Source organism: Brassica rapa, chromosome A02 (assembly GCF_000309985.2).
Source record: "Brassica rapa cultivar Chiifu-401-42 chromosome A02, CAAS_Brap_v3.01, whole genome shotgun sequence".
In the NCBI taxonomy this organism is placed as follows: Eukaryota; Viridiplantae; Streptophyta; class Magnoliopsida; order Brassicales; family Brassicaceae; genus Brassica; species Brassica rapa.
In genome coordinates, this window is record NC_024796.2 from 23326946 (window position 1) to 23344984 (window position 18039).

An 18039-nucleotide genomic window follows, 5' to 3' on the forward strand; every position below is an offset into this window, starting at 1 on the left:
CATCTCAAGCATCCTACTTCATCTACTTATGCTCATCCCATGCCATCTCCATTTGCATTCAAATTCAGCCTCTTGGTTTGCACCCGACGCTAAGTTTGCGGGGGAGTATTAGAGAACAAGCCCAAGTCAGGTCCAAGACCCATTTATGTTAGGGTTTCCAGCAATCTAAAATCTTATATATGTTGTTATGAACTCTTGTGTAAGGAATCTTGGCTGCCATAGTTGTAGCCACATTAAAACATCTTTTATGATATCAATCCATCTTCTTAGTTCTTGGTGATAATCTAAAGTCTTTCCTTTTCTTACTCTTTATATTTCAATAAAGCTCATTGAGCTATCTCTAGTTTATGTTTCAATAAAATCCTTTAGACACAAATCTATCTTGTTCTACAAATGTTATCCTTTAGATATCATGTTAGATTCGGGTTTATTATGGGCTTCCAACTCAAAACCAATTGGTAATTAGTGGATTGGCCCTAACCCTTTATATATTACTTAATGTCCCATTGATTTTCCAATGTGGGATACATATCCCTTAATACCCCTCCTCGAGATGATGGCTCTTATCGGCCAGAAATCTCGGAAACTTTTTTTTTTTTTTTAAGACAGTTTTACTCGGTCGAGCGAGTCAATTACGACCTATATACCCGGTCGGGTAGGGTTAATATTAATTAGGGGTTTAACTTATTAGGATCTGGGTTCTGATACCATGTTAGATTCGGGTTTATTATGGGCTTCCAACTCAAAACCAATTGGCAATTAGTGGATTGGCCCTAACCCTTTATATATTACTTAATGTTCCATTGATTTTCCAATGTGGGATACATATCCCTTAATAAAGTAAACGTATTTGCGGTTTAGAGCTCGTGAGTACAAGTTCCTCTTTTATCTTTCTTCTCGCCTCACGTATCCATGGTGGAAGATCGTTTAGTCATCATATAAACATAATGATGATGGTCTTTAACGGCTAGTGCTTTTCTTCTTTGAAAGTGGAGAAGTCAACACATGGAAAGGGGTCCATCTTTTAGTTCTCGAGCTTGGCGAGCTCCGCTTCTTCCCTTCCATCAAACGGTGGTCAAGATATTTATGGTTCCTTTGTTGGTGTTGCTCCACTCGATAGATTCCCATCTTAAAATGAGACATCCTTCGGTGACAAATATGTAACATGTTTGGGGCTCCTACATGTTTCAATACGATCTAGTATATCATGTTTACTAACAAAGAAAATTTTGCTTTTGTTGGATACGATACGAAATCCAATTCGTCAAAGCAAGATAAATGAGTTGTCTTTTAGGAGCTCGTGGAATCTTGTTATTCCTATAATAATAATCAAAGCAAGAAATCATGATTGTGTTTTGAGATCGCAAGCCTAATGCTCTCTTATTTCGTGGAAAGTGTGGAAGTCTTGTTTATTGACGTCTCCTCGACCTCAAAATACACATAATGAGATCTGGCGGATCTGGTGTATTTAGTTCTTGTGCACAGTCCGAGCGTGCTCGTGATATCGTGATATGGTCTCGTCAAGACTTTTCGTCACTTCTGATCATTTATTGATCAAGGACTCATGTTCGACGTGTAGCGAAGTCGTTTTCTTTGTCTTATTCTGAGCTGTCCAAGACAATACCGACGATTTATTCCTTTGCGATCTGTTAATCAGGACATTTTACATTCTTCTGACTTGACATTGATATTCGTTTGAATGCTTTAGCTCGGTTAGCAAACTTTTATCGTGTTGGGCAATCATTTGACTGGACCCGAACTCGGGAAGTCAGGATATCAGAACTCAGAACGTTATCGGTCGAACTCGGCGGAGTGAATCATTTTTATCAGTAATAGAGATTCAATTTGGCTGAGGTCGGGATCGAGTATCACGTTCTGTTTTTCGTTTAGGATCTAGTAAGATCGATGACATCGTGGTGTGATGGTTTGTTTGTCACGGTACTTTGCCGCGGTACCGGACTCTATATGAGCTGGATTCATTTTCGTGCTTACAAGCCTTAGATCGGGTTCCTAGCAAGGATGTTTTCCGTTTCTCTTCCCTATAGTCGGCGCCAAAATGTAGAACCTAAAATATATACTATCTATTTGATAGTGATTGGGAGTTCAATCTAGGAAAGAAATAACGTGTGCAACGATATCTTCAGAACACAACGATATAATCAGGTATGAGTTGTCGAAAATGGACTATATTCGTAGGTCGAATATCATAGAGATATCGGGAGAAGGAAGGATCGTGACTGAACTCAGGATCGAGTTGCCTACGTACCCATCAAGGGATCAAGTCTAAACTAGTTTGGTCGACTGGCTCATCTTCCGGTCGCGGATGGGACGCTCTTGAGATCCGAACTGCTGAGCACTGGTTGGATGAATGATCGGGTTTCCTTGGTCAGCTAGCTGCAGATTTGGTTGCACGCGTCTGGTTTGATCCGTTCAAAGTTTTGTTGTTAGAGTTGTTTGTGTTGGTTGCTGACATTGTGATTTGTTTCTACACGTTGGTTTTCTAGAGGGATATGTTATGCTGAATATCCCCCTCCTTGTTCCACCAAATGTTGAATCCCAAAATTCACTCAGAAATAGGATTTAAATTTTTGGGGACTTGTTAAAATAATTATCTAAACATGTTTTATTGTTGATAAGTATATTAGAGAACAAGCCCAAGTCAGGTCCAAGACCCATTTATGTTAGGGTTTCCAGCAATCTAAAATCTTATATATGTTGTTATGAACTCTTGTGTAAGGAATCTTGGCTGCCATAGTTGTAGCCACATTTTTCTTTTTTTTTTTTTGTAACATAGTTGTAGCCACATTAAAACATCTTTTATGATATCAATCCATCTTCTTAGTTCTTGGTGACAATCTAAAGTTTTTCCTTTTCTTACTCTTTATATTTCAATAAAGCTCATTGAGCTATCTCTAGTTTATGTTTCAATAAAATCCTTTAGACACAAATCTATCTTGTTCTACAAATGTTATCGTGGTATCAGAGCTTCAGTCGGTTCTAATGGGTTACCCTATCCTCTTTTAGCTTCTGCACACTCTGTCTAAGTCATCCCAACTTTCCACCAAACTCTCTTAGAAAAACAAGGAGTTCAAAGTCGAAGCTTTCATCAGATCAGAGTCTCCTAATCGTGTTGACGGCTAGAGACAAGACACCGTAACGGCTAAAGGCGCGACCTTTACGTTCATGAGAAAAATGTTCGCTGCTCAACACCACGTTCAGTGAATCAGCGCAGTCAGATGGAGCTATGTGTTTTTCTGGTTAAAGATAGAAGCTGAAGATGCTTCGTTGGAAAGAGCTCAGACCAGACAGAGAAGAAAAAAAAAAGGCTTCTTCATCACTTAGTCCACGGTATTGTCTGTTTCTCTCACTTTAGACACAACAAAGGATGGAAATAAAATGTCTTGTGTTGGATTGAGTTGATGGTTGACTTAGAGTCTTGGGTTAAGATAGATTTGGAACAGAAGCTGTGATCATATAGGCTGGTTTGGGTTTGTTACGTGTGTACTTAGATGCAAGTCTTTGGCTTTAATGCTAATGCACATAAGGTGCTCGCTGAAATGCTCACAAGAAGGTCAGTTTGTTTAGAGGCAGAGTTTTGGTGATATTGATGGGAAGAGTGTTCTTCATTAGACACATTAGAAGAATGAAATAGGTAAAGGAAACCTAGATTCATAGTGAGACAAAGAGGTCATAGTTATACCTCTGAGTGAGATCAACTAAGCTCTCCAAGTTCAAGAGAAACCTCTGAATGAAGCCATGTGATACTCTCCAAGTATAGGCCTGAATAGATCTCACACTAGTGTTTGTCTACAATGGTGAGTAGAGCCATTTGCCAACATCTCAAGCATCCTACTTCATCTACTTATGCTCATCCCATGCCATCTCCATTTGCATTCAAATTCAGCCTCTTGGTTTGCACCCGACGCTAAGTTTGCGGGGGAGTATTAGAGAACAAGCCCAAGTCAGGTCCAAGACCCATTTATGTTAGGGTTTCCAGCAATCTAAAATCTTATATATGTTGTTATGAACTCTTGTGTAAGGAATCTTGGCTGCCATAGTTGTAGCCACATTAAAACATCTTTTATGATATCAATCCATCTTCTTAGTTCTTGGTGATAATCTAAAGTCTTTCCTTTTCTTACTCTTTATATTTCAATAAAGCTCATTGAGCTATCTCTAGTTTATGTTTCAATAAAATCCTTTAGACACAAATCTATCTTGTTCTACAAATGTTATCCTTTAGATATCATGTTAGATTCGGGTTTATTATGGGCTTCCAACTCAAAACCAATTGGTAATTAGTGGATTGGCCCTAACCCTTTATATATTACTTAATGTCCCATTGATTTTCCAATGTGGGATACATATCCCTTAATACCCCTCCTCGAGATGATGGCTCTTATCGGCCAGAAATCTTGGAAACTTTTTTTTTTTTTTAAGACAGTTTTACTCGGTCGAGCGAGTCAATTACGACCTATATACCCGGTCGGGTAGGGTTAATATTAATTAGGGGTTTAACTTATTAGGATCTGGGTTCTGATACCATGTTAGATTCGGGTTTATTATGGGCTTCCAACTCAAAACCAATTGGCAATTAGTGGATTGGCCCTAACCCTTTATATATTACTTAATGTTCCATTGATTTTCCAATGTGGGATACATATCCCTTAATAAAGTAAACGTATTTGCGGTTTAGAGCTCGTGAGTACAAGTTCCTCTTTTATCTTTCTTCTCGCCTCACGTATCCATGGTGGAAGATCGTTTAGTCATCATATAAACATAATGATGATGGTCTTTAACGGCTAGTGCTTTTCTTCTTTGAAAGTGGAGAAGTCAACACATGGAAAGGGGTCCATCTTTTAGTTCTCGAGCTTGGCGAGCTCCGCTTCTTCCCTTCCATCAAACGGTGGTCAAGATATTTATGGTTCCTTTGTTGGTGTTGCTCCACTCGATAGATTCCCATCTTAAAATGAGACATCCTTCGGTGACAAATATGTAACATGTTTGGGGCTCCTACATGTTTCAATACGATCTAGTATATCATGTTTACTAACAAAGAAAATTTTGCTTTTGTTGGATACGATACGAAATCCAATTCGTCAAAGCAAGATAAATGAGTTGTCTTTTAGGAGCTCGTGGAATCTTGTTATTCCTATAATAATAATCAAAGCAAGAAATCATGATTGTGTTTTGAGATCGCAAGCCTAATGCTCTCTTATTTCGTGGAAAGTGTGGAAGTCTTGTTTATTGACGTCTCCTCGACCTCAAAATACACATAATGAGATCTGGCGGATCTGGTGTATTTAGTTCTTGTGCACAGTCCGAGCGTGCTCGTGATATCGTGATATGGTCTCGTCAAGACTTTTCGTCACTTCTGATCATTTATTGATCAAGGACTCATGTTCGACGTGTAGCGAAGTCGTTTTCTTTGTCTTATTCTGAGCTGTCCAAGACAATACCGACGATTTATTCCTTTGCGATCTGTTAATCAGGACATTTTACATTCTTCTGACTTGACATTGATATTCGTTTGAATGCTTTAGCTCGGTTAGCAAACTTTTATCGTGTTGGGCAATCATTTGACTGGACCCGAACTCGGGAAGTCAGGATATCAGAACTCAGAACGTTATCGGTCGAACTCGGCGGAGTGAATCATTTTTATCAGTAATAGAGATTCAATTTGGCTGAGGTCGGGATCGAGTATCACGTTCTGTTTTTCGTTTAGGATCTAGTAAGATCGATGACATCGTGGTGTGATGGTTTGTTTGTCACGGTACTTTGCCGCGGTACCGGACTCTATATGAGCTGGATTCATTTTCGTGCTTACAAGCCTTAGATCGGGTTCCTAGCAAGGATGTTTTCCGTTTCTCTTCCCTATAGTCGGCGCCAAAATGTAGAACCTAAAATATACACTATCTATTTGATAGTGATTGGGAGTTCAATCTAGGAAAGAAATAACGTGTGCAACGATATCTTCAGAACACAACGATATAATCAGGTATGAGTTGTCGAAAATGGACTATATTCGTAGGTCGAATATCATAGAGATATCGGGAGAAGGAAGGATCGTGACTGAACTCAGGATCGAGTTGCCTACGTACCCATCAAGGGATCAAGTCTAAACTAGTTTGGTCGACTGGCTCATCTTCCGGTCGCGGATGGGACGCTCTTGAGATCCGAACTGCTGAGCACTGGTTGGATGAATGATCGGGTTTCCTTGGTCAGCTAGCTGCAGATTTGGTTGCACGCGTCTGGTTTGATCCGTTCAAAGTTTTGTTGTTAGAGTTGTTTGTGTTGGTTGCTGACATTGTGATTTGTTTCTACACGTTGGTTTTCTAGAGGGATATGTTATGCTGAATATCCCCCTCCTTGTTCCACCAAATGTTGAATCCCAAAATTCACTCAGAAATAGGATTTAAATTTTTGGGGACTTGTTAAAATAATTATCTAAACATGTTTTATTGTTGATAAGATCGAGAGTAAATGATGAATACAAAGGGTATTTCAGAACAAGAGGTATGAATGTATTGAGACTATAGTTTAACGATGATACAAAGGGTGTATTTCTTCTTTATTAGGTCCTCGGTGACGTATCAAAACGGTGGGCTAATCTCCGGCGTGGATCAGACAACTTTATGGTGGTCTTTAAGACCTTTAACGTCGTTATGTTATGCTTTGGCTCATCGAGCTCGGTGTATTAGACTCTTTGACCATGGGGTGGATATTGACTTTCGTGAGCATATGGTTCCTTCTTGGGTTTTGATGATACTTGACTTGGGTCTTACTGTGTTTGGGGTGAGATATCGGATGGGATGAAACCCGACTCCAACACCCATATTCATATATCCTGAATTCGGATTTCTCATGTGGCGAGAAAAACGCCGGCTTAAAACATTTTAAAGTCTTGAGCAAGTTTCATTTTTATATAATTAAGAATATAAATAGTAAATATAGTTTAATTATATGAAATTTTAATGAAAATGTAGCTATGAGAATATATAAAAGAAAATTTAGTTAATATATACAGAAAATATAAATTTTTTTTACAAAATTAACAGTGGATCTTTTGAATTTTTGATATTATAGGTTCCGGAGAAATTATATTTTTTGCCCATCTATCTAAAGCCGGCCTTGAGTGGGAAGCATCATATTTACATTTTACACATCCCTTATTTGGCTAATTCCATTTGTCTCGTGTGTTTCTATTTGGACACGAATGTGTATTACCGCTAACCATATACTCAGTACTCAAAATCCGTTCATGAATTTCTTCACATACATATTTGTTACCTTTTCCTTTATAAATCATTCCTACTTTTTCATATCTTCCATAAGATCCAGATGGGAGTAAGTAGTACATTCATGGTCACATTTGTATTTTGTAATACTTAGATTTTGAAATAGGCTTATTTTTTTGAATATTAAATTATTATTGAACTTGGGTCCAAAAAAGAATTATTTTTAGATTTGAAAAGTCTGCTTCTCCCAAAAAATTTTAGTTTCCAGTTCGTATCTGTAAACAATTTACATAAAATAAAAAATTCAATAAAAATTTGAAAAAAAATTTAATATTGAAATTTTATTAAATGTATATATCTTAACCGTAATTTTCTAGTCCGACAAATCGATATGAACTCCACGTTGGACAAATTGATGTGAAAAAAGATTTTCACTAATCATATTTGTTAAAACCATATTTGAGAATGAACGCAAACAAAAATCACGTGACATTAAATTATTGGTCGGAGGTCTTAATTACCATTTGGAAAACATAAATATGAGTTTGGAGATTTAAACTTATCAATATCAAACGAATAATTGCTGAAGATTATAAAGGGGATCAAGCTAGAGAGCTTTGTTGCAGTTATTTTGAAAGAGAACTGTCAAATACATAAATGTATTGTGTTGGACAAGGTTTTTGGAATTTGAACAAGTTGAAAAAACTTAATTGTTAGATTAAGGTTAGGTAAATTAGAAATTAGCCAGTGTTGATTCACAACTGTGAAGTCAAGTTAATATCATTAAACAATGTGTATAATTTGTTTAATAGATTTCTAATAAATGACAACAACATTTGAGAGAGTTGTGCATTGATTTTTTTTGTTTTAGTTATTGTGTTCTTTGTTTTGACAATTGGTATTATAGTGGATCACCTACTTAGATTTAGAGATTTACAACTGGTTGAGGTCCTGCGATGAACATGAAAACAATAGTCTGTAATGGTTTATAAATCACTCATGTTGGATGAAAAAAACTCCGGACACTGAAAAGTACGCATAAGACAATAACTCAAAGGGACAGATGAAGAAGTTTGGACTGCAGTTGAAACATGATTGACAGATCTAATAATATATACTGAACATGATGAGAAGATACCTAAACCTAAAAATAAGTGGACAAATGCAGAAAAGACTACTTTAAGACTCAACGCAAAGGCATTATCATAAATTTTCAATGCAATCAGTTCTGATCAGTTGAAACTCGTGCATATATGCTATTCAACTAAGGATGCAAGGGAAACTTTAGTGAGATATTATGAGGGAACACCCACAGTTAAAAGAACGCGACTATACTACTTGGGGTTTCAATTTGAAAACCTGAGAATGGTTGAAGAAGAATCTATCAGTTTTTAGCTTAAAGCTAAGTTATATACCTTATAAATTTGCATCTTATAATGCATTGTTTAAGGTTGGGATGAATATAAATGAGATGAATTTCTCACAGTTGGTTGGGATAAGCAAAGCTGAAGATATGGAAGAACTACATGTTAATCCAAGATAGGAAATTAAATAGGTTTCACACTGAGAATGGAATTGATAGATTTCAGTTTCTTCATGAGAGTCTTAATAAAAAATTAGACAGTATTTTGAGTTGCTGACACAAAAATTCAAAGAAGGTCTGAATCAATCTAAGAAAGGCTATAGACGGAACATCTTAATCATATGAGTGTTGTCATAGTGATGAGAGTTATTGTTGTTCAAGATTTGACAATAGTAAAGATAGTCAAACACATGATTTTAACTATCATGATGTGTGCAAAGGAAAATCTAAAGTTAAACGTCCATATGTTCAGAAGAAAAGTGATAATCTTAATCTTGTAGCTCTCGTTGGAAAAGAAAGTGATGAAGAACTTGAGTCAGTTTCTGATCTTGGTGATGAAGATATGACATGATTGACAAACTTTGTTCATGTTGAGCATGTTCGTGCTGCTGAAAAAAAGAGATGTGCAACCAGCACCACAGACAAACAAAGTCAATAAATTTATGTGCGAAGAACCGTGTGTTGCTGTCAAAAAAATGAGGTTCAACAAACACGACAAACAAACAAGGTGGTTGAAACTTTTAAGAATAAAAAAATCAGCAGAGAGTGTTACTTTTGTGGCAGATCTGGGCATACTCTTCGAATTTTCTATGAGTGAATCAACAATATCAAGAAAGCTTGGAATGAAAACAAATTTTATATTGAGCCAAGAAGCTATTGTAAGGTATGTATTGCAAAATCAGATTTGTATTCCAAATGTAAAAAGACTAACTTTGTTGAAGAGCTTGTGTGCAACCTAGCATTTTCAGAGGAATTATGATACACGAATGTCAACAGGATAATGGTTAATGCTAAAGTTATTCAAGCTATAATCAGGAGTGTGGGAACCGAAATTCGCACTGTCGATTTCCGTTTAAATAAGGAAACTAAGAAAACCCTAGTTTCCCAGAGGACCCGGATATCTGTTAATTACCACACGTCAAGCAATCAGAACACGAGAATAACAACGATAAAAATAAGAAATCGAAAAGAGAGCAAAGTAGATCTTATTCCGAATCTGCGTATGAGCGTTACAACAAGGTATAAGCCTGGGCTCGAGAGCTGTCGGCGAGATTCCTAGTTCTAGCAACCCTAAGACGGCTAAACCTAATTGAGTCGCAGCTCGAAATAACAAAAACGGAAAGTTGCCTAAATCGCTCTAAGTGCTAAGTTTGCTCTGAAAAAGTTCTCTCCTCTGCTCCTCGCCTAGGACTCCTTATATACTAGCTCCAAGGTCGGTTTACGCTTTTACTCTTCTGCCCTTAAGCCGTCATAGCATAAAATGGAGATATTCCATTTTTCCCGATCTTCACAATTATCTTCAAAACTTCCGTATTTATCCGCGGAAACTTGACATTTATCCTTCCTCGTGGGCCAAGCGCGAACCATGCTGTGGTTCACGGGCTTTTGGTTAAGAAAAATCGTAGGATGGGCCTCGAGTCGTGTTTTAGGTCCCTTTGGGCCGTCTTCCGACTCGACACGTTTACTACGAGTTTTCCGCGGTTTCTAATCCGCGAAGTTTGATCGATGAATTAGAATAGCGGGAAACATGGACTGAGCTTGCTACGGTCTTCGGGAGATAGCATTCGAAGGTTTGACGAGAATGCAAGGACTGGTGTCGTATCGACGTTCGGAAAGGTTCAATCGCTACACAGCGACCGAACTTTGGCTCGAGCCCGGTCGCTATGTAGCGACCGAGCGAAACGAGTGCTCGGTCGCTACGTAGCGACCGAGCTTCGGCTTGAGCTCGGTCGCTACATAGCGACCGAGCGGGACGATCGCTCGGTCGCTACGTAGCGACCGAGCTTTGGCTCGAGCTCGGTCGCTACGTAGCGACCGAGCGGGACGATCGCTCGGTCGCTACGTAGCGACCGAGCGGGACGATCGCTCGGTCGCTACATAGCGACCGAGCTTTGGCTCGAGCTCGGTCGCTACGTAGCGACCGAGCGGGACGATCGCTCGGTCGCTACGTAGCGACCGAGCTTTGGCTCGAGCTCGGTCGCTACGTAGCGACCGAGCTTGGCTGAGCTCGGTCGCTACGTAGCGACCGAGCGGAACGATCGCTCGGTTGCTACGTAGCGACCGAGCGGGACGATCGCTCGGTCGCTACGTAGCGACCGAGCTTGGCTGAGCTCGGTCGCTATGTAGCGACCGAGCGGGACGATCACTCGGTCGCTACGTAGCGACCGAGCTTTGGCCCGAGCTCGGTCGCTACGTAGCGACCGAGCGGGACGATCGTTCGGTTTGAATCCCAAAGAATACTTCTTCGTAAAAATAACCTCGTATAGGTTATTTTTACGAAAATTACATCCCTTCTTTTACTAACTCTTTCGGAAATACGATCTCTGAGGATTTTCGGGTGGTAATTCCGTCGTAACCGTTTTTGACCCCAACAGTTAGCCCCCCAGCCCGTTAGGATCATGCATGGTGGGATCCTAGCGTGCGGTTAGGCATGTTTGGCAAGTTAGGCGTGATGGATGGAATTAATATGCGAAAGTCCGAGCTTGAATAGTAAATCATCATGTCTTTATAAGAAGAGAGGTAACTTGTTCCATATTTTTTTCACTTTCTTGTTTTTCTCTAAGATCTTTCAAAAAACTTTCTATCTTTCTCTCCACCCTTTTCCTCTATCCTCTTAAGAGAAGTGTAAAGATGTCGAGCAAGAAAAAGATTGCGAAAAAAGAGTCTTCGTCCGCGAGTCCTTACGAAGAGCTCGTCGTTCCGAAGATGGAGTTCGTGCCTCACTCGGTGCATCCTGCCGAGAACGAGGCATGGTGGGTTGCTCATTATGGCTCGTTGATCCCTCCCAAGGAGAAGCCATTTCCGGTCCTGGTCCATCGTGGAGTCGAGGAAGAGGACGCAAGCAGGACTACTGACGAGTTTCTCGCGACGATGCGGTCGTTCTACCACATCCCGGATGTTGTGGAGTTCCGGGTTCCCTGCCGCGGGGAATGTGCTAACAACCCCCCGGAGGGTTACTTTACTTGTTATGAGGTGTTCATAGTGCGTTGTCGCCTCTGGTTCCCCATACCCGAAATTCTCGTCCGAGTGTTGGACCGCTTCGAAGTCGCGATAAGTCAGTTGACACCCCTTGCCATTCAGCACCTTATTGGGATCTTGATCCTAAGCTATGAGCATGGCCTTTCCCTTTCCGTCGATCATTATGAAGCGCTTTTGAGGCTTCAACTTGTCAAGGATACGGATAAGCATAGGTTTGTCCCTCGGAAATTTATGTCGGTGGTTAAGAAGTTCATTTCGAACTTCAACTTGTGGAAGAAGTTCTTTTTCTTTGTTCGTTTGGACGCTGCGTCCGTCGAAGAGAGTTGCATTCCACTGTTCCGGAGGTTGCCGAACAATCGTCCCTTCATCAATCCTCTTGCTCCGTTCCCTGAGGACATTATCGCGGTGAGGGATCTTCTCAGGAATGGTCCCTTCTTCTGGACTTCTTTCACGCCGAGAAGGGTTCGGAAGGCACTGAAATTTGTGCAACCTGGTCCAGCTTTGGACGCGGATACGAGAAACGACTCCGAACCCGACGACCAGAATCCCGTCGAAGCTCCGACGGCTGTGCCGGAGTCGAGCTCTTGGAAGGGAAAAGATGTCGATCTTGGCGACATAGAGTTTTCGATGGACGACTCTGTGCTTCCAGGATGGGATCCGAACCTTGCTTACGGCGACGGAAGCGGTTCGAGCGAGGCCCCCATTCCGGACTTCGATGATTTCTTTGCTGGGCTGCCATCGGGTTTCGATGCTCCTCCTCCTACGAAAGAATCGGCGAGGCCGAGAGTCGTTGCGGAAGGATCTCGCATCATCAATGGGGTTAGTTTTTTTTTGGGAATTTTTTAGTGATTATCCTATGTATGGATTTGTAACACGCCCATCGATTTTGCAGGGCCTGAGCTTGCTGGGCTCGGCCATCGAGGCGGGTCATAGAGAAGCCATGGTCTACCGCTTCAAGGCGGAGAAAGCGGAGCGGGATCTCGCTCGCGTGCAAGGCGAGATGCTGGAGCGAGAGGCACAGCTTACTCGTGATCATGCGCGGGCTGTTCGTAGAGCGAAGAGGAAAGGCAAAAGAGAAATCGTCGAGGTGATGAAGACTCGCGCATCTCAGTTCCAGGTTGAGTACGGGAACCTTAAGAATGCCTTTACCTCGGTGGGCGACTTTCGCGAGTGCCGTGGTTCGGTCGGAAGTCTTTGGAGGACGCAAGCCGACGACTATGTGTTTGAAGAGGAAATGAGCTTGATGAAGAGTGGGATGAGTGACCGTGCCCACGCTGAGGCGCTTATCCCTCCGATCGACGAGAGGATTCAAGGGTTCTGGGATTCCATCCCGGTTTCTCCTGATACCGAGGAGGTCCCGATCGATTTTCACGATGGTGGCGAGGAAGTGGATCGTCCTGCGGATGCGTTTGGTGCTTCGTTGTCCGGGGACTTTGACTTTGGATTATGAGGGATGGATCAGTTATCCTTGTTTTCGGCCGAATGTGGCCCTTTGAATTTGGATTTCGTTTAGGCCAAGATGGCCGTATTTGTATTTCCGGGACTGGCCGTTGGTGGCTTTGAATCCCTTGCCGCTTTACGCGGTTTATTTATATGATAAATGTTTTGTTTCGAGTTTTTCCTGAGTAGGGTTGAAGTAAATACGAGTTGTCGTCTCGTATGTAGTTCTAATTAGACGTTCAATCTGTTGGTTCGTTCGTGATTTTCGTAAAAATTTATCTGTCTTTACGATTTTCGAGAACATTGAGATACGAACGGAGAGGCATGGTTTATGATCTCGTATCTTTTAGATATCATGCCTTGAGATGTTTGAGACCAGAGCGTTGGGTTTAGGGCAAGACCTAGGTTTACTTTCGGTTAAGGTTTGTGCGGTGACTAGCCGGCTATCGTTTTTCCTGTTGCGATTTCTTCCTGACTCGCACCGGTTTAAAGTCCGCGATATGTTCTCGGCTTATATGACTTGTATGGTACGAATCGAGCATCTTCTCAGAATCAACTGGAAGTGCTAAACCAAAATTTCGGATTTTTGTTGTAGCGCGCTTTTGTCCTTGTGCTGGACGTTTTTAAAGATCAAAAGAGTGATCGGATTGCGTTTGTTTAAGACGGCTGGCGTGTTCGTCGGGGCCAATCGACGAACGGGGTGTAAAGTTTTTGGTGGTCGCGTTCGGACAATTTGTTTAGCATTGTCCTCGAATTTTAACTTTTTGCGACGTCTCGCAGTTATTTTCGAGGATTATGCGTGTATTTTGCGTGTTTGAAAGGTGATAATCTTTACGATTTTTGGGCCGGATGAGGCCGCAGACGAGCGTAAACTGAAGCGTAAGCGTTTTCGATAAAAGACAGTGTATATTGTAAAATTTTTATGTTTCTAAAAACTCGATTACAATAATGGCGATTGTGGGAGTATACGAGTATACGCACCCACTCCCCCCCCCTTTTTAGAGAGGGGGATAGCTGAACTCGTCTTTTGACAAGCTGCCTACGTACCCCTTTCGAGGATCAAGCCATCTCGTAGTTCTGTTTCATGCCGCGAGTGTTCTTACTCGGCGGTTGGTGTCGCGATGTCCGCCTTGACCGTGTCGATCGTGGCTGGGTCGACGCTATTTTCCGGATGTTCCGGTTGAGTTGTCGCGTGGGCTTCGGATTTATGTCGAGCTTCGACGTCCGATGCGTTTGCGTTGACAGACGATTTTACTTCGTCCTTGTGCGGGGCGCTTTTGGCCGAAGATCGATCTATCTTCGCGCGTTTGCCGTTTGCAGAAGCCGTGATTTGCCTTAACTTATGCTCCGCGAGGAAGCATAGTCGCGACTGTTTTTGGCATCCCCAGATGGCCGCGACTCCGCTCGGCGTTGGGAACTTGAGACCCAGGTGGTAAGTTGACGGAACTGCCTGCATGGCGTTGAGCCATGGGGTTCCCATGATCACGTTGTAGATAGCGGGATGGTCGACTACCGCGAATTCGACGATTTTCGTGATCTCCTTGGCCATGACTGGCAATTGGATTGATCCGAGAGTCATCGACACTTCGCCTGAAAAACCCGTGAGTGGTTTTGGCGTCGGAATTACCTCTCCGAGTTCGATACTCATCCGCTTGAGAGTGTCGCGGAAGATTACGTTGACCGTGCTTCCCGTATCGACGAGTACCCTTCCGACTTCTAAATCTCGTATGACGAGATCTATGACGAGCGGGTCGCAGTGAGGTTGGTCGATACCGCCGGCTTCTTCCTCCGTGAAGGTGATCGAGCAACTTTGGCCGTCTCGAGGAGGAGACCATGTAGGCCAATTTGCGCTTGATTCTGCCTTCCGTTGGTAAGCCTTGATGGCTGACACGGTATCGCCGCAGTATTGAGATCCTCCGATGATCATATTGACTCTGCGACGATTGTTATCGTTCCCTTTGTCATCCGGCCTCCTACCGCGTTTATCCCCAGGTTGGTTTCGTTGAGGAGATTTTTCGGCGGGCGGATTTCTGTCCGTCTTTGGAGGCCGATCAGAATCGAGGATGAGATCCTTGACGCTAGTTACTTCCGAAAGCTCTCCAGCGAGCAGCTTCGCGGCCAGTCTTGCTCCTAAGACTTTGCAATTAGTCGTGGAGTGTCCTCGGGATTGGTGGAACTCGCAGAAGGTGTTCTCGTCATACCCTTGATTGCGAGTCCATGTGTTGCCCGTGGTCCGGCCTTGATCCGAATTGATCGCATAGTTATGCGCTCCTTGGAGATCTTCCCCCTCGTGATGGACGTACTTGTCGTTACGAGAGTTCTTCTTTTTCCCCTTCGGATCTGCGTCTTTCGAGGATGGTCTTGCCGGCTTATGTTTTTGCGATAAGACTTTAGTTTCTTCCTCCACTATGATATAGTCCGTTGCTTTGTGGAGGGCGTCCTGGATCGTTCGCGGTTTGTCGAGAGTTATCCATTTTCTGAATTTCGACTTGTACCAGAGCGTCTTTCTCAGCGCGTCGATGGCCACTTTGTCGCTTATCCCGCTGACCCTGGACATTATCAGTTTGAACCGACTGATAAACTCGCGGAGGGGTTCGTCTTCCCTCTGGGAGAGACTCCAGAGATCAACATCGGAGGTTTCCCTGTCTATGAATACAGAGTACTGTTTGAGGAATTCCGATGCGAGCTGTCGAAAACTCCCGATGGTGTTGCGACGAAGGCGTGCGAACCATTCGAGCGCTGCTCCTTCAAGATTTTCGACGAACAGGCGGCAATAGCCGGCATCCTTTTCGCCGTCCTTCAGTCTTGCTCTTCCCATCGCGATGTGGAAAGCCTGAAGGTGCGCTTTCGGATCGGCCGTACCATCGTACTTCGGTACTTTGATCTTTCCCGGATCGGACACCCTCATGTCCGAAATGCGACTGGTAAAGGGGGTCTTTCGAGCTCCTTCCAGCAGTCGATCGATCTCGGGGGCAGCACTAGTAGCATGATGGATTTGAGACTTTACGGCTCTCACTTCTGCCGCAGTCTTGGTGATGTAGTCGCGAAGATCGCGGATATCCGATGTCTCGTCAGTGGATTTTCCGAGCCTGTCTCGGCGCTTAATGCGAGTGATCTTCGTTGGTTTTTCGAACGGGGAGCCTTCCCGAGCGGATCGGCTTCTGGTCCTTCTTGGATGTCTGTCGACATCCTCGTCGGTGTCGTTGGAGACATCGCTAGGATCCAGGTCAATGTGTTCGGCTTCGTTATCCTCCGAGTCCTTTGCAGGGAGCGGAAGACTTTCAGAGTTCCCCTTCTCGATGGGAGACTTCTCGCTGGGGTTTTGACCGGAAGGTCGTTCCCGCGCGACTCCTGCTCTATCGAGTGGGGTGGCGAAATCGAGCCTCTTCCCGCGGATTTTGGTGGTTCCGCGGGGACGGATAGCTTGGGTCCTTGCCGTTAAGGTTTCAACCTGTTTGGTCAAGGTATTCACGAGCTTATCCTGTTCTTCCGACCTTTTTTCATAGGTGGCGAACATCTTTTTAAACTCCTCGAGAGTCGCGGCGTTGGCTTGCGCGTTGGCCGCAGATACGTCCGCTACCGGAGTGTGGAGATCGGTGCCGCTGCCTCCGTTAAGGGGAGTTTGCACGTTATCCGCGTCGTTGGTTGACATGTCTGACTGTGTGTGGCTTTTGCGGGTTAGATTGATCCGTAAGGCCCCCTCCTTCTAGCGCCAAACTGTGGGAACCGAAATTCGCACTGTCGATTTCCGTTTAAATAAGGAAACTAAGAAAACCCTAGTTTCCCAGAGGACCCGGATATCTGTTAATTACCACACGTCAAGCAATCAGAACACGAGAATAACAACGATAAAAATAAGAAATCGAAAAGAGAGCAAAGTAGATCTTATTCCGAATCTGCGTATGAGCGTTACAACAAGGTATAAGCCTGGGCTCGAGAGCTGTCGGCGAGATTCCTAGTTCTAGCAACCCTAAGACGGCTAAACCTAATTGAGTCGCAGCTCGAAATAACAAAAACGGAAAGTTGCCTAAATCGCTCTAAGTGCTAAGTTTGCTCTGAAAAAGTTCTCTCCTCTGCTCCTCGCCTAGGACTCCTTATATACTAGCTCCAAGGTCGGTTTACGCTTTTACTCTTCTGCCCTTAAGCCGTCATAGCATAAAAATGGAGATATTCCATTTTTCCCGATCTTCACAATTATCTTCAAAACTTCCGTATTTATCCGCGGAAACTTGACATTTATCCTTCCTCGTGGGCCAAGCGCGAACCATGCTGTGGTTCACGGGCTTTTGGTTAGGAAAAATCGTAGGATGGGCCTCGAGTCGTGTTTTAGGTCCCTTTGGGCCGTCTTCCGACTCGACACGTTTACTACGAGTTTTCCGCGGTTTCTAATCCGCGAAGTTTGATCGATGAATTAGAATAGCGGGAAACATGGACTGAGCTTGCTACGGTCTTCGGGAGATAGCATTCGAAGGTTTGACGAGAATGCAAGGACTGGTGTCGTATCGATGTTCGGAAAGGTTCAATCGCTACACAGCGACCGAACTTTGGCTCGAGCCCGGTCGCTACGTAGCGCCGACGATCGCTCGGTCGCTACGTAGCGACCGAGCTTTGGCTGAGCTCGGTCGCTACGTAGCGACCGAGCGGGACGATCGCTCGGTCGCTACGTAGCGACCGAGCTTTGGCTCGAGCTCGGTCGCTACGTAGCGACCGAGCGGGACGATCGCTCGGTCGCTACGTAGCGACCGAGCTTTGCTCGAGCTCGGTCGCTACGTAGCGACCGGAGCGGACGATCGCTCCGGT

At 43.4% G+C, this 18039-nt stretch overlaps 1 long non-coding RNA gene across 1 annotated transcript; it reads left to right on the forward strand.

Moving 5' to 3' along the window:
- Positions 1 to 624: 624 nt before the first annotated feature.
- On the forward strand, positions 625 to 8526 carry LOC117132108. Its single transcript, XR_004455604.1, has 2 exons — positions 625 to 3348; positions 7087 to 8526. It is a non-coding gene; the product is annotated as an uncharacterized LOC117132108 (long non-coding RNA).
- The last annotated feature ends 9513 nt before the right edge of the window (positions 8527 to 18039 follow it).